Source organism: Neopsephotus bourkii, unplaced genomic scaffold (genome assembly GCF_033783945.1).
Source record: "Neopsephotus bourkii isolate Nb327-2 ecotype Australia unplaced genomic scaffold, CSIRO-AGI_Nbou_v1 NB_1846, whole genome shotgun sequence".
Lineage (NCBI taxonomy): Eukaryota > Metazoa > Chordata > Aves > Psittaciformes > Psittacidae > Neopsephotus > Neopsephotus bourkii.
In genome coordinates this window covers 75,449-89,707 of record NW_026902319.1, presented here as the reverse complement: position 1 = coordinate 89,707, position 14,259 = coordinate 75,449, and positions in this window count along the sequence as shown.

Genomic DNA, 14,259 nt, shown 5'->3' with positions numbered 1-14,259 from the left:
TAGAGATTAAACCTTTGCAGATGCTATTTAGACCTTGCCTTCCTTTCCCCAAATAGGAAAATCAATGATGAGGGGAAGACAAAGCCTACACCCTCTCAGGCTCTTCCCTTTGAGTTTGATTTTTGTTTCTCTGCCATGATGGCCACGGCTTTTACCTGAATTTTAAGAGTTCAGGGAATAAACTTACAGTGCATTGAGCACAAGTGAAAATGGGGTTATTTAACCATTCCTCCCCTGTGTCCAGCTCCGTGGTTTGGGATGGTCTGCGGTTTTCTTGTTTAGTGCATTCAAGCAGATGACCTGTGTGTCCTTAGATATCTAAGTAAGGATTTCTGTGTGCTAATGCTCCAAAGAAAATGCCCACCATATTTTTTTTACCAACGTGATCCCTTCTGATTATTCCACTGTGGTGTTCTTCAAGCAGTCCGGAAGCAGCAGTGGAAAGAAGGGGTTGCTAAATCTTTAAAATGAAGCTGAACAAAACCTGAATGCATTGCAGCAATAATTGGTTTCTGTACACAGAGATAAGCTGCCAAAGTAACAAGACTGTGATTTGAAATGCTGGCTAGCCTCCTACGAGGAACTGCAGGTCTAATCCTCAGCTGGAGTAAACAGGAATGAAGCTCCATAAGAGCAGTGGTGCTGTGACAGCTTACATCAGCTCAGCATCGGACCCCAGCCATTCTGGGCATAAAGAAACACATTGGTGCATGTTTCTGGCAAGCCCAGAACCTGTCAGTTTGAAATAGCTCTGAAACCTCCCCCATGAAGAGCAGGGGATCTATGCAGGCACCTCACTGGGACTTTGTTGGTTTCCCAGAAAAGGCAAGACCCCCCCCATCACGCTCTGCTGCCTCGGAGCCGCAAGGCCACAGAGTGAAGTTGGCTGAGCAACAGATTATTAGGCAAGCAAATCAGAAACACAGTAAGCTGTGGACATGCCAACATTCCCAGGCAATTGGAGCCCTTCTGCGAGGAGAGGCAGAGGGAACGGGACTTTTTTAGCCTGGAGAGGAGAGGGCATCAGAGGGATCTTACATCAGCCTTCCAGTAACCACGAAGAGGTTAAGGAAGACGAAGCCACATCTCTGCTCAGATGTGTAGACAGAGGAGAGATGACAGCCCTAAAGTGAAGAGGGAGGGTTCTAGAGGATCATATTTTGGCTATGAGGATTGCTGGATGCTTGGCCTGGGGGGCTTCTGAAGCCTCTGTTCTTGGCTTACAAGATCCAACCGCCCTGCCTTGAGCAGAAAGTTGGACTGGAGACTTTTGAGGTCCCTGCAGCCCACATGGATCTGTAAGTGTCATGTCCAGAGGGAATGGGAAGTTTTCCATCAACCTGGGGCCAAGCTCACAGCATATTCTTCTGCTTCTTGATGTTGTGTCCATAGAAGTCCCCTATATTCACTTTGGCATGGACCAAGAGTTTGGCATGAGAGGTTAAAATATGTTATTGAATGTAAGTGTGAATTTCTTCAAGGTCCAAAGCTGCCCAAGGGTTTTCACATGCAAAACTCTATATGTGTTCAGCGTAAATGTGAGTTAATTCTGTGCAGATTCAAGAGAACTGTACATCATTTCCCTCAGGCACAATTGCCTCACTGAGGCAGGGGGTCCACTGGCTTCTGAACAGAAAGCAGCTCGGTGGCTGATTTCAGTGTTATTCCAAACACCAGGAACTTTAAAGGCAAGCTATTATGTTTTGATAATCATTTAGCTGCTCTTAGATCAGGCACTAAACTCCCAAGGATCCTCATTTGTGCAAATTACGCCCTGCTGCTTTGAAACGTACTTGCGCATGACCTGGCATGATGCATGACCGGAATGCTTCATCCCAGTGCAGGCCTGCCTCTGTAACAGATGTCCAAAGAACAGGCTGGCATCACTCAGCAGGTCGTTAGGGACACAAACATTCCAGAGTAATTGAAATGATTTTTAAGGATGCACAGTGTAAGGCGCAGGATGGGAGCGAGCAGCTCCTTTCAGCACAGAAACCTCCGCATAAGAATGGGTTGAAAATACTCAGCCATGTGTGGAGCAGAACTAAACACAATTTGTGTTCTGCTCCCCTACTTACATCCATCCGCTGGCAGTAATTGAAAGCATCGTCCCCAGGAGGAAGGGGAAGCGACTCACCTGCGGAATTCATGCATTAATTGGGATGAATATTAGGAGTCTCTTGAGAAAATACAGTCAGGGTGGGGCTGGAAATGAATGAATGAAGAATTGCAAATACAGCGTGGGTGAAATGTGTGAAACCCTGAAGTCAAAGGCTGTGGCTGTCACAGTACACTGACAGGGGATGTTTACCTTAGCAGATGCAGTGCTGAGTTATGCTGATGTATGTGCCTGTGCTGGGAAAGGGAAAAAGGCACCAAGAGGGTTGTGCAGCTGGTATCTCTCCAGGTTCACCCTCTCCTTTTTCTGCAGTAACAGGAGGGATGCTGAACCTCCTCAGCCTGCCATGCGAGCTCTTACACTGTTAGTATGTTCCCGCTTTAAGGAAAGTAGAATTTCCCTGTATTTCCATTCTGTGCCACCTAGTCCCAGAAAATTTCCTTTGGTCTGTTCCTTTGACATGGATTTTGCTAGTGGAAATCTGCAACCTTGATTTATGGCAGGGAGAGCCTGAAGAACCTAAGACCTGTCACCGTTTCGATATGGGATCAGAACTTTTCATGTGAGCTGTGAGCAGTTTGTTCTCCCTTTCAAGAAAACAAACCCCAGGCAAGTGCTCTCAGCTGGGGTCGTGTCTGGAATACCTGCACAGGGAAATTAGGCATTACATCTGCAAGCTGTGTGTAACGTATGGTGTGCTGCTGATTGAACTATGATGTGCTTTTGTCAACTATGAGGTTAATTATGAAGAATCAGCGAGGATAAATGATTTCATGAAGTTGAAATTATGATCTTAGTCTTTGGTTTATATCTTTGTTTAGAGTGAAATCTCATACATCTGTGAAGCCACACACCATGGTAGTGGTCCAGAGCTGCGTTTGGTGGGACCAGTGGGGTGATGGGGCCTTGTTTTATGGTGTTCAACCCTGCAAAAGCCACCTCTAATTTGAATGCTCAGCACTGTGTCTCAAGGCTGCCGGGTACCCTGGCTGCTCTGCTGTAACCTATTAATATTCTCTGGGAACGTCATGTTAATATGCATTTTTTAGAAACTCGGAATCTCCAGGAGTGCAATAAAAAGGCAATTACGGAACTTGCAGATACCCAGATTCCCCACCCCGGAATATCATTTTTGTGGTGGATTGCAGCCATGGAGCTGTGATTATGATGATAGAACAGCAAATAAATCCAGTCCAGAATATTTAACCGCAGTGACTGCGGCAGGAATTCACGCTGATTGCTCTGCAAAACCTTGTGGTGACTTTATCCAGCTTTTATTTTGCTTATTGGTATTGGGGTAATTTAGTGAGTGTTGAAGAGCGCTTCAGCACAGGGGCGATTCCAGGAATAGTTGTGATCTCTTCATCAGCTGTGGGCTGGGCTCAATCTCGTGGTAATGTAAAAATGTGAGAAGAGGTGCACGCTGGCAGCGAGGGATGAGCCCAGAACATTCCAGCTTTCCTGCGAGAAAAATAGCCTCAAAAGCAGGCTCTTCAGGCAGGGTCTGAGCAAGCTTCCAAGCAGAGACTTATGTGCACTGGAAAGTGGAGATTCCTGGTAAAGATTCCAATACAGTAATTGCAAAAATACCACTTCTGTGCTGGTTTTACAGATGCCAGCTCATGTAGCTGTTAAAATACTCTCAGTTCCTCTCATAATGCAAAGAACACACTGCTTTTGGTTTCTCTGGCAAAGCAGTTTTAAATTGGATTTTCCCCACCCTTCTCTATAAGTCGTAGGAAGTTTGGCATTTTCTTTGTGCAAGCACTATAATCCTGTAAGCCAAGCCTTAGTCAAAGTTGGTTTAATCTGTAGGATTTTTGATGCTATTTAATTATAAAATGATAGTCTTTTAACCTTAATTTGATTAATATTTATGGTGAATCTGTATAGAACGTGCTACAGCTGCAGGCAGGATTTGCACTGTGTAAAATGCACATCCTGGTAGCTTAGTTAAATTTAGAGCTTTTACAAAGAACAGAGTTGGACGTCCAGCAGCTGAGGGTCTGGAGCATCGTCGTTGCTGCAGGGATTTAGAACTTCTTCAAGGTTTAGATCTCTTCTTGGAGCTGCGTTTCACCTGTTTTTAGTGGTGTGATCAATGACAGAGATACACAAAGCGCAGAAAAACGTAGCATTGATTTTGCAATACTTTATTTTTCCCACAGATTAGATCTGGTTGTGGATAGAGCAGGTCAAGAACCCTGTGGCAGAATTGGTTCCGTTGAAATGTGGCAGTTTGCAGACACGGAAACGTGACGTGAAAATGCGCGTCCTGCAGAACCTGGTTTTATTCCATGAGGATGTTGTATTTCATGTGGATGGGGCTCTCGTGAGCTCCCAGCCCCCTGGTGTGTGCTGCACAAGGGAGCCTCAGAGGTTCACAACTTGCCTGGTGAAAGCTGAGAAAGGTAATGGGATGTGTTTAACTTCCTATGCTGGCTCCGTGGGGCTTATCTCATCTAGCAAGTGGGAAAATACTGCTTCCAGCTTCCAGCATGACCTTTTTATTTCTGTTTAGTGGGAAATAAAAATGATTTTGAAATGAATTGGCACAAAAATGAATCCCCAAGTATTAAAAAGTTGCTTAAATCAGAGACTGAGCTGTGATTTACCGCTTTGTTTATAGTTGAAGCCTATAGATGCTGAAGGCAAGAGGAGCAGAAGCAGGGCTGCTTCCAAGAGGGCTGGCAGCGAGCTGCTGTGGCAGCATCGATTGGAGCTGGACAGAAACGTCATAATTTTGGAGCGTTTTCAGTGTTAGGAACTGGAGTTTGTTACCTCTGAAGGTGCTCAGGGCTGAACTCCATCTGTTTGGACAAGCAGCACTGAGCGTGGAGAATCACCTGCCAATGCCCAGGGGTTTGGTGACGCTGCATGGCCCCATCCTTGTCCTCTGCAAGGGAGAGTGCACATGGCCAAACCCCCCAGCACTGCAGAAGGCCCCAGCCAGTGGGTGGGTCTGGCTGGATCTCATCCTCACACCGAGGGCTGCTGTCTGTGAGGTGGCACTCTGGTGATGGGCTCTTGTATAGACCTCTTCCATGGACCAGCTCTTCTCTTAGTCATTACTTGCTTTTTCATGGCTTGCTGCTTCCATCCCACACAGGACTTGGCTCTGAACTGCTGAGTTATTTAATAGAATCACAGAGTCCTAGGTTGGAAGAGAGTTCCAGGGTCATCTGGCCCAACCTTTCTAGGCAAAGCATGACCTAGACTAGGTGTCCCAGCACTCTGTCCAGCTGGATCTTAACAGTGTGCAGCACTGGGGACATCCACCACTTCCCTGGAGAGATTATTCCAGTGGCTGGTGCTCGCGCGGTGTAAAAAGCTTTGCTCATTCTGTGTGTTCAGTCACTAAGCTGAGGGTGGCTGGCACTTATTTACTGGTTTAAAGATGCATTTTGGAGACCCTGAGAAGAAAATGATTGCTTTGACTAGTTGGAGCCCCATGCTCAGTAATAGGATTTGCAAGTCATTCAGCTAATAATGAGCACTGTATGTGCCACTGGCTCCTTCCCTTGGCTTCAGCTTCCTCTATCAGCATGAATAAATGATGGTGTAAAAGATTAAATATCTCTTTGATGAAGTTGGGGGACGGGAGCTTTGAAATAAGCCCAAGACAATCCGAACACGCTCTCCTTCTTTCTGAAGTGAATTAGGTGCTATTTCCTGGTTGTCTTTGATTCTTAATAATGCTTAGCCAAATATGAAGTGGACTGTTAACTGGGGAATGGCATAACAAGTTTAATCTTGTCAAATCACTTCTGGAGAGCGTAAGTATTTGTGGGCTTTATGGTTCCTGCATATTTTATTACAAAGTCATGTTTAATGTAGCTGTCTTTCACACAGGTTCATTGCCAGTAGAACCAGTTGTAGTGGACAGAAGGACCTCTGATTCTGACAGTTAGTCCTCAGCTACAGGAGCAGATACAGAAATCAGGTGTGCCTCCTAGAAGACCAGGTTTGTGCATCAACTCCTCTGTTTTATTTAGCATTGAAGAGCAAGGCTGCTCTCAGGGCTGCCTGAGAAGGGACCAGTCAGCTTTGCAAGGTCTGAGGGTTAGAGCTGGCACTTATTTCACATCAGTAAACTCTCCTTCAGCCCAAATGTTCAGCTCCTGTGAATGTGCAAGACTTGAGAGTCTAAAACGGAAGCATAGACAGATAGTGTCTTCCTTTCTTCGTTTCCATTTTCACTGGAATGAAAAGGTGAGAGTGACAACTGCAGGAAAAAATGGAGGAGGAGGAAAACTAACTCAGACCCATAAAAAAATAAAGGCAACAGTATCACAGTTGTACGGCTTAGTTTGTTCCAACTGTTGTGCTGGAGCTGTTGGGGGGTTTGAGAGGAAACTCTTGCTTTTATGTATTTCTGCAGAATAAGGTCTCTGGAGAAGTTAAAGACACGGAGCCGGTGCTGTGGAACAGTTTGGAGGGAGGAGGATAGATGGGATATAGAAAACTGGCAAACACTGTCTAAGTGGTGTGCTCAGGTGATGAGTGCAGGCAGAATAGAAAGGATGGCTTTCCAAAGAAGGGAAGTGAAATGAATGCCATTAGGCATTTACAGTGGTATGAGATATTAAAGCACTAACCTGAAGTAGATACACTCAAACAGTATCTGCCTTCTTCTCTCCTTACCCCCCCGTGCACTTCTGTTTTCAACACTGCAGGGTCATTCTCCACCAGGAGATGCACAGAGCAGTGCAGCTCATCCTGCAGCCCCTTTGCTGTAGTTACCTGCTCTCAGAATGGGAGATGCTGCTTTGATTAAAGTGCCAAATGGTTCCTGCTCACATTACAATGAAATGTGACCACTGCTCACCATGGAGCGGGACATTTTTGTCAGCTCTCCCCTCTCTTCTCTAATAGCAATATCTATCTGCTGCATGCTAGGTAATGTGAGTGTCTATTCACATTTTGGTTACAGTGCTATGACTTGTGCTTGACAGATCTCATTATGTCATTGATCATCTAGTCTAAAATTTACATAGGCTTGGATCAAAAGCCATTAGGCAGGAGTCTTCCACCCTGTGCGGTTTCAGGTGGGCAAAGGCCTCTCCTTCTGTGTCTCTATTATTAAAAATATAATGTAATACCAGAAAATTGCAGAAATGTAACAAAACCCAACCGATATAATCGGGGTTGTCAGAGGCTGTGACTGGAAATCAAACCTGGATTTCCACAAAGCATTTGAGTCACAGCTGGTCTGAAAACAGTCTCTCAGTGGTTTTAGACCTTTAAAGCAAACAGTCTCTCGCCTCATGAAATGTCATTATCCCTGAAGTGATGCTGTCCCGTTTTTAAAGCCTGCATTAGTAACTGAATGCTGCGCAGACATTGACAAAATGAACATGCACCTAATGAAAATCCATATCCATGGAGCTAGATTTCTTCCCAGTTGTCGCCTCATGAAGCTGTGATTGGCTTTGTCACGGGGGTGGTCGTTTTTATAAAACAAAGTGCTGGGGTTTTCTGCTTTTTAAATAAATAACTACTTAGAGCAAGGGCTGTCAATCAGCAAAGAAATATTCCTATTGGCTTAAAATCCAGCTGCTCGCTTCCAATGCAGTCGTATCGGAAAGAGCTGGGCGCTCTGCAGGGAAGTGAAACACGAATCCACTGCTGCCTGCCAGCTGCAGTTTTTAACTCATCTTTGATTGTCTTGGAGTAGCCACATATTCCTCCTCCTCCAGAACTGCTGCCTGGACAGGGCCTGAAGGTGGGCAGATAGCTTGTACCTTTGGGAATCGGTGCGCTCATGAGATTTTCTCCATGGGCAGTTCTGGAAAGTTCTGAGTCTGTGCTCAGTTTTACAAGTAAGCAGAACCTTCTCTGCATGTCCCACCAGAGAATTGACTTAAATGCTTCCATTTGAGAGATTTCCAAGGAAAATGTAAGTACAGGGAAACTTGAGTGTTTATCAAGGGTGTCTGCAGGCCTACAGCAAACGGGTTCAAGTCTTGAGGGATGGAGCCGTTTTTGCCACAGGAGATGTTTGTGTGGTTGTTCTGAAAGTCAGCGCTGACCCACACCTGGTGCAAACCTGCCCTCTGTTCCTGATGGCTGAATAGAGCTTTACACAGAAAATGGTAAGATTGTCCTCAACAAATGAGCAGGAATAATAGATGAAGTGTCTTTGTTCTGCTTCATTCTGTATTAGCAGAACGGGTAAATCGTACCCAGGCTGGCCAGGAAAGGGGAAGGGGAGATTAAGTGTCTCTGCACGAGGTACTTCAACTGCAGCCTGTCTGCTCAGGGGCATGCTCAGATTAAGTACCCATGTGGCACTACATCTTTGTGCATCTCTCAACCAGGGTTTGTCCCTTCCAGGCAAATACAGTCGGTGATGTTTCTGCTGACAGAGAACAATTTCAGACCCATCTGTTCAAGCAGCAAGAGACCTTTCTTACGGCTTTGTAAGTCAGCCAGAATTACTTTAAGTTTTGCTCTTTTTTCCCTTCCTTTCCTTGCCCGTTGTGGGGTGCAGGTTTATATTTTCTGTTTAACTTTTAGTTCTTTTCTAGCCTGTCCTCTGGGCTGCTCTTTTGTGCTCTTCCATCTCACACACTAATGAATACCTGCTCTGGCTGCCACCTCTTCTTACTGTTCTTGTCCTTTTGCTGCAGGAGGATTTGGTTTCATATCTTGTCTGTTATGTGCTTTTTCAGCAGTTTCTGTTTTGTTTTTCTGCATGACTTTTGTCAGAGCTTTCCAATAGCTCTTAATGAAATACCATGAACCTGTACTTGATTCTTCAGCTACTTAAGTCATTCCATCATGGCATTTCAGTTCTTTCATTGCAGTATAAAGGGGGAGGAACTTCTGTTTTTTGTGGTTGACCTGTTCTTTGGAGAGAACGCTTTCATCTCCAGCCCTACCAGACTTCTCTAAACACTAACTGTGTTAATGCTAGGGAGAAAAAGACCTGTGCTTGTGCCAACAGTGGGAACAGGATACGTAATTTCTCCATTAGTCTCTCAGGTTAACTCGTATAACCATGACTAGCGTGCATCATGCTGTTTAAATAACAATAATTAAAAAAACATACAAGGCCCAAAGATGACAACGTTACACTAAGGAAGTGCTTGGAGGGTGGTGTCAATATCGAAGCTAACAGAGATGGACTGAATGCATTAGTGCTAAGGACAGCGTGGACATCAGTGACTGGTGATGCCACTGAGTGGCTGGAAAATGAACGCAGCCCCGAAGCTGAATGTCCCAACAGCCTCAGTGTCTGCAGTGCTCTGTGCCCAGGAAATGCAGGGTTATGGAAAGGAGAAAAAGCTTTGTCTCTATGGACACTTCTGCAGGAAAGCAGTTTTAAAGAAGTGAAAGACTTTGAACAAGAAGCAGGCTTCAATCTCAACACATCACTAAATGCTTTTCAGAGCTAGTACTTTTAATACTGTGTTTCTGGGCAAACAGAGTGGTAACTTAATTCATTGTCTTAACCCGTTAAATCAGTCTGTATAAGGGAGTTTGTGGTGATGAGATTCCTGCATGGAACAGTTTTGGCTGCTCTTCAGGAGTTTCTAAGATGTGCTATGTGAAGTCTGAGTAGCTCTGATAGCATGCCAGCGGTGATTTAGAGCGCTGTGAAACGATTGTCACGTATTTCTGTGGTCCTTGCTAAAGGCAGAATCTCCGGATATTGGCCAAGACAGTGTGGGAAGAGCAGGATGTTCCCTTGCTGTTCCAGGCACGGCTGGACCCCCCCAAACCTGGTGCAAGGTGATCAGGGAGAGCAGCTCTGCGTGTTGGCAGCCCCAGTCAGCTCCCTGACAGGGTTCCTGGTTGCCATATGGAGTTTTCCCTGGGCTCTGATAGTTCTGCTGAGCGCAGACAGAAAAGGGAAATAAATTGGAAATGGACAGAATGGGATAATTCACCGGCGACACGGAGCTGCAGGAATGGTCAGTGCTTTGGCACGCGCAGCCGAGCAGCTGGTGGATGAGTACAGCAAAGCTGCCTCGGTTTGCAGTTAAAGATAAAGCCTCTGGATCACGGGACACTCAAAGGTGGTTTTTTTGCCTCCTCTCTGTTTGCTGATGTCTCCAGGGTGCACAAATGATCGTGGCTCTGAGCTCTTGTCTGAAAGAAACAGCATTAAATAAAAAGGAAGGAGAGGAATGCATGAAATTATGGAAATGCAGCGTAGCAGCATTATGGAAATTGGTGAATATTTGCAATAGTGTCATTTACTTAATGTTGTGTTGATCTGATGATAGCTATATTTCCAGTATGGAAAATGGAAATAATAGAAACATAACTTGATATTCCTTTATCCTTCTTTATTCCCTTGAGACTACCTGGATTGTAAAAAAGCCTAGCGTGCAGATGTGCATGTCTATGATTTAAGGGCACAGTGGACCATAAGAAACCCATGAAGGTCTCACGAGCTGCTGTAACACCATCTGTGAAGCAGCTCAGTGCTGCTGCGTGTGGAATAGGAATAAGGCTGCCCCAAAGCTGCAGCCTGCAGAGGATTGCCCAGCCGGCACCAAGGGGGATGGCGACTTCAGTGGTTTAGCAAATACCTGCCTCACTGTGGCCCTCACAATCACTCTCACAAATATCTGACAGAACTGCCAAAAGAGTTCTACTCACACAATTCAGTCTTCAAAGGTTCCTATTTTGCCTAGGAAGGAAGGAAGTTCCCATGCAGATGTTGCCCGATGGCAGCTATTCCTTAAGGATGCTTGTGTGAACACTGTTATTTATTCAGAAATGCAAAGCCCGTGGGTGCTTGGGTCTGCTGTGCTCTTCAGTAGTAAGATTTTTTACCAGAATTCTTCTAGAACTCGGTAACAAAATATAGAGAAATATCAGAGGGGTTTTAAGTGCTGCAGAGCTGGGAAGACTCCAACTTCACTGGAAGCCCATAGGTGTAAAAGGTCAGTGTACTTCTGTAGGGTGTCAGAGCATCTTCTATCAGGGACTGTAACACACTTAAATCCAAACCTTCAAAGACAGTTATAAGTCTGATCAAGCAAGTATTAAACATCTGAATACTGTGAAGAGTCAGCACCTCAGTCTTTAATTATGAACGTAAGGAGATTATTGTGATGGTGCGAGATGAACAGTGCTACATCTGGAGGAATTAATTTCAAACTTGAAACGCTGCCTGTCTCTTATACCTGGGGAGGATGTAAGGGGCCTCTTTTCACATAGACAATGTGAAGCACGGCAGGATTGTTCCAGTTCCTTTTGTTCTCGTGTTCCAGGGTGGTTGAGGATCCCTGTGCTTGGCCTGTGAATGTAGTGGGACCAGGGAGGGGAAAGATGGAGATGTTCAGTACCACGGCTCCTGACACAAACCACTTGATTTCTCAGTTTGTGCTACTCTGGCTGCATCTTCCATCCAATAACCATGGCAGCTGAACCCTCTCTGAAGGCATGTCTGTCCCATCCCTGGATTTGAGGTGGTGTTACTGAAACTCAGAGGACGGGAAGACCACAGACAGGTTTGCTGAGTGTACTCATGTCAGCCGGCTTCTGCTTTTGTGCACGTTGATTCACAGCTTGGTAAGCAGCTTAGCAAATCTCCACGGCAACCCCATGTGCACCATAAAATTGTGAATTATCTTGTTTAGAAGAGGTTCATTAGGAAGATTAATGAGCTATTATTTTTCCCTCATTCGATGTCCTGATGCAGAGGGGCACAGTCATTTTCCCAGCTGTGCACAGCAGCAATTGGTCCTCGCCAGGGTCCCCAGCATCGCTGCGTTGTGATCAGTTAAACTGCTCAATCTCTGGAAGGGTTATTTGTCAGCTTAATTAGCCCTAAAGGAAGCACTCCTTTTAATATAAGACAACAGTTTTGTTTTTCCCGGGGAAGGACACAATGTTTTTTGCAGTGACAACTTGTTTAAATGAACGAGCTTTTAAGCTGAGTTTTATATGAAGCCCTGAGAATCATCTGGACTTTTTTGCCCACCCCTGAGGTCACCTGCTTGTCCGTGCTGTGCCTACTGTGAGCTGTCAGCCTCATCCGTATCAGATTAGTGCAATTACCTGGTTCTGCAATGGGTCAGATCACACCACACAGCAAGGAAAGACAGGATGTCTTCATTGAGAAGATGGGGTAAGCTCTGAAGCAGTCCTGCTGCCCAGCTCCCATGTTCAGCCAGGGCATTTCTTTCTTTGGTTTATAGCAGAAGAGTGAATTTCTTATTGTTCTGTTCTTCCAGGGTAGAAAGGTCAGAACAAGCCCTGCAAAGAGCCACAGAAAGTCATCAGTGTGGGTGAGTCTGATATTATGTGTGTGCCCCGGATGCGACTGCAAAAACCAGTTCAGGCTAAAAATAGCTAGTGAGGTTTTAGATAGAATTAAAATACGTGGAAGGGCTCGGACCTGATGAGTCTCAGTGACCAGGTCTGCAGCCCTGCTCCCAGCCTAAGGGGGAGAGCTGCAAATTCCATTCTACTCAAGAAAATGTCACCTCAGCTCCAGGAGCTTTGGCTGTAATTATGATCACAGTGATTTTTTTTTTATTTAGTATTATTCATACTGTATGTAACAACTGAGTTCAATTTAGGTTATTTTTTTATGCTGTGCTTAGAAATACCAGGCTTTCCTAAGCTTTTACTGGTCTGTGTTTTCTGTCCTAAGCAATCATTTGCAAAGGCAGAACTCTTGTAAATGAATGTGCCATTTTCAAATGGCACAAGTTGAGGCTGGCTTTGGCGTGTGTTGAAGGGATAAGGGAACTGTGCAGGGATGATCTTCAAATGTGGATGGTCAAAATCAAACTCCTTCATGTCAGTGCTGTGTGAATGGTGCTTGCTCTTTCTGAGCTCTAAGGGGATGAAGGACTGGGGGAGATGGGAGCACAGCGCACACCGTGCAGCATCCCATAGGTGCTGGGCTTCAGCCAGGGCTCCCACCAGGCTGGTTCCACGGTGGTGGGCATTGGGCACTGTGGACCTGGCTCCCCATGCTGGGAGCTGTGCAGGTTCCTTGCAGCATCCAGCAGAGACCAGTGGTGCATCACCACCACCGGGGCTCCTGGGCTGCCTGTTATGCCTGTGTTATGGGAGGACCATGTGCTGCCAGTTAATTGTAATTTCAGACAGTTCTCCCTATCACCATGCTATTAATTACTCTAATGATGCATTCATTTAGATTGAAAATATGATACCAGTGAAGTTTAATTAAAGAAATCAATAACTCATTAACACGTTATTGCTACACCTACATGCAGCACCATATTAATCTCTGTGTTGGAGGAGCAGTTGTGCTTCAGCTCTGCACCCATGGATCTTTTTGCTGGAAGCGACTTGTTGGTAGGATAATCCTGAAAGGAGAGTAAGTCAATCACCACTTCTCTCTTTAGAGCCTGTGGGCTGCAAGTCAGTTTGATTGTTCCCTTTGGCCTGGGCAGAGCTGGAAGTACCCCAGTCATATTCATTATTTCTATTTTTATTCAGAAAGACAATACCATTTGGGTGTTTGCAGCTGGTGGAGGTTTCATCTGTTCCCAGTGTGTGGGATGGAAAACCACTTTTAATTGGAGGTCACGGTTTTGGGACATGGCCCAGGCATTTATCAGCAAGGCAGCACATGGTGATGCTGGGATGAGGTTGCCCTTCCCCTGCTGCTGCACCCCAACACCCAACATCGGTGTCACTTCAGCATCTGCCAGGCTCTGCCCTGGCACTGGTGCCAAGGGACCGACAGCAGCTTTCACATGCCTGAGCTGTATCAGATGGCACGACTGAAGGTTTAACATCACTTGGGGTTTATATATGAATGTACATGTGTGTGCCTGTGTGCACACATATATATATATATGTGAGCAGAATGATGTTTTGTATTTCTCAGTGGGACAGATGGGAGAAGGAGCAACAGTGAGCTACTGGAAGCCATCCAAATGTTTAAATGAGAAGTGAGCTGAAGAAAGAATGTTTCTGAAAATGCATTTGTTCCTTAGTGGATAAAATACACTCATTACTGGTGTGTTCCCATGCATCAGTTAGTATAGTCTTTAATTAAATTATCCCCGACTGATCTATAGTCACAGTCTCTCAGGCAGCAGCAGAGACTTGTGCTGCCCCACAGAAACCTCACCAGGCTGTGGGGACCATCACTGTGCCCTGCAGACCAACAGGTCCAGGCCTGACAGACCAGCAGC